The 3,236-nt window shown below is 41.7% G+C and overlaps 1 pseudogene; it reads right to left on the reverse strand.

Annotated features, from left to right (window-relative positions):
• Positions 1-948: 948 nt before the first annotated feature.
• Positions 949-3,236, reverse strand: part of LOC116643217 — a 3,850-nt pseudogene continuing 1,562 nt past the window's right edge.

A 3,236-nucleotide genomic window follows, 5' to 3' on the forward strand; every position in this document is an offset into this window, starting at 1 on the left:
CTTGGAAAACAGTGTGGAGGTTCCCAAAAAGTTAAAAATAGAGCTACCTTATGACCCAGCAATTACACTGCTATGTATTTACCCCAAAGATACAGCTGTAGTGAAAAGAAGGGGCACATGCGCCCTAATATTCATAGCAGCAATGTCCACAATAGCCAAACTGTGGAAAGAGCCGAGATGCCCTTCAACAGATGAATGGATAAAGAAGATGTGGTCCATATATACAATGGAATATTACTCAGCTGTCAGAAAGGATGAATACCCACCATTTGCATCAACATGGGTGGAACTGGAGGAGATTATGCTAAGTGAAATGAGTCAAACAGAGAAAGACAATTATCATATGGTTTCACTTATTTGTGTAACATAAGGAATAGCATGGAGGACATTAGGAGAAGGAAGGGAAAAATGAAGGGGGAAGAATTAGAGGGGGAGATGAACCATGAGAGACTATGGACTCTGGGAAACAAACAGGGTTTTAGAGGGGGGTAGAGGATGGGTGAGCCCAATGATGGGTATTAAGGAGGGCATGTATTGCATGGAGCACTGGGTGTTATACACAAATAATGAATCATGGAACACTACATCAAAAACTAATGGCGTACTGTATGGTGACTAACATAACATAATAAAAAAAATTATTAAAAAAAATGAAGTGACTTGACAAAGTTAAGCATTTTTTCTCAATGGGACAATGCCCTCCATGTTAATCACTAGGTTAATGGCTTCTCTTGGCTGGATCACATGACCCAGCATGATATTGGCATGCTCCCTGGTGAGGTTCTGCAGAGTTATGTGCACAAACACCCACCCATTTAAGCTTTCAATACAACAAAACATCATTTTAAACCATTTCAGTAAAATAAATAAAAAAATATTGCATTTCTTTTGGCCTGCTTTGCCTCTTGAACTGGCTTGGAGTGTTGTTCATGACAGAAGACACAGCAGTTAATTAGTTGCTACTCCACACTCCTTAGGCTTCAATACTTTCTGCTCTTCAAGCCTCAGCACCTTTTTTGCAGCAATAGTGGTATTCTTCATTAGCATCACCACTGTCATGGGACCAACACCCCCACGGACTGGAGTGATGTAACCAGCTTTCTCTCTGATTCTTTCAAAATCCACATCTCCAACCAACTTGGCTTTAGCCATAATGGGATCTTGAACTTTTTATTTTCACACTGATGAGTGCAGCTCCCTCCTTGATCACATCTGCTGTGATCAGATTGGGAATGCCTGTAGCAGAGACCGCAATGTCTGCAATAACTATGTTTCTTCAGTTGCTCTTTGGGAGTGTATTGTAACAGTGGCATCACCTCCAGGGTGTTCATGTGCCCCATCTGTGTGTAGTAGCACTGCAATGGGTATTCCAACATTTTTCGACCTCACAACCACAACCACATTTTTCCCTGGGGTTGGAATGCCAGTTCACTTAATTGTTTCCCAGACATCCCGTGAGACCGCTGGTAACACAGTCACTCTACATTAATTACATAAAGCCATCAACATCTTTGTTTGGAGAAACACCATTGCAGATCTTTCTCTCATTTATGTGCTCTGGAAGAGGCAGCTGAACAAGAAGGCCATCTACATTATTTATCATCATCATTATTTTTTTTATTATGTTCAGTTAGCCAACATATAATACATCATTAGTTTTTGATGTTGTGTCCAATGATTCATTGGCTGTGTATAACACCCAGTGCTCATCATAACATGTGCCCTCCTTAATACCCATCACCTGGCTACCCCATCCCCCTACCCCCTCCCTTCTGAAACCCTCAGTTTATTTCCCAGAGTCCATAGTCTCTCATGGTTTGTCTCCCTCTCTGATTTCTTCCTCTTCAATTTTCCCTCCCTCCAGCTATGGTCCTCTGTGCTATTCTTTATGTTCCACAAATAAGTGAAACCATATGATGATTGTCTTTCTCTTCTTGACTTATTTCACTTAGCATAATCTCCTCCTGTTCCATCCATGTTGACGCAAATCATGGGTATTCATCCTTTCTGACGGCTGAGTAATATTCCGTTGTATATATGAACCACATCTTCTTTATCCATTCGTCTGTTGAAGGGCATCTCTGCTCCTTCCACAGTTTGGCTATTGTGGACATTGTTGCTATGAACATTGGGGTACCTGTGCCCCTTCTTTTCACTACATCTGTATCTTTGGGGTAAATACCTAGCAGTGTAGTTGCTGGGTCGTAGGGTAGCTCTATTTTTAACTTTTTGAGGAACCTCCACACTGTTTTCCAAGCTGCCTGTACCAACTTGCATTTCCACCAGCAGTATAAGAGGGTTCCCCTTTCTCCACATCCTCACCAACATTTGTTGTTTCCTGTCTTGTCAATTTTTGCTATTCTACTGGTGTAAGGTGGTATCTCAATGTGGTTTTGATTTGTATTTCCCTGATGGCTAGTGATGTTGAGCATTTTTTCACGTGTCTGTTAGCCATCTGTATGTCTTCTTTTGAGAAGTGTCTGTTCATGTCTGCTGCCCATTTCTTGACTGGATTATTTTTTTTGGGGGGGGATGTTGAGTTAGAGAAGTTCTTTTTTTTTTTTTTTAAAGATTTTGTTTATTTATTTGACAGAGAGAGACACAGCGAGAGAGGGAACACAAGCAGGGAGAGTGGGAGAGGGAGAAGCAGGCTTCCCGCTGGGCAGGGAGCCTGACGTGAGGCTCGATCCCAGGACCCTGGGATCATGACCTGAGCGGAAGGCAGACGCTTAACCGACTGAGCCACCCAGGCGCCCCTGAGAAGTTCTTTATAGATCTTGGATACCAGCCGTTTATCTGTAGTGTCATTTGCAAATATCTTCTCCCATTCTGTGGATTACCTCTTAGTTTTGTTGACTGTTTCCTTTGCAGAAGCTTTTTATCTTGATGAAGTCTGAGTAGTTCATATTTGCCTTTGTTTCCCTTGCCTTTGGAGATGTGTCTAGAAAGAAGCTGCTGTGGCCAAGGTCAGAGAAGTTTCTGCCTATGTTGTCCTCTAGGATTTTGATGGATTCCTGTCTCACATGGAGGTCTTTCATCCATTTTGAGTTGTGTATTTCTTTCTTCTGTATGTAGCTGTCCAATTTTCTCAGCACCATTTATTGAAGAGACTGTCTTTTTTCCACTGGATATTTTTTCCTGATTTGTCAAAGATTAGTTGACCATAGAGTTGAAGGTCCATTTCTGGGTTCTCTATTCTGTTCCATTGATCTATGTGTCTGTTTTTGTGCCAATAC

Source organism: Phoca vitulina, unplaced genomic scaffold (assembly GCF_004348235.1).
Source record: "Phoca vitulina isolate PV1807 unplaced genomic scaffold, GSC_HSeal_1.0 scaffold25, whole genome shotgun sequence".
NCBI classification, from domain to species: Eukaryota; Metazoa; Chordata; class Mammalia; order Carnivora; family Phocidae; genus Phoca; species Phoca vitulina.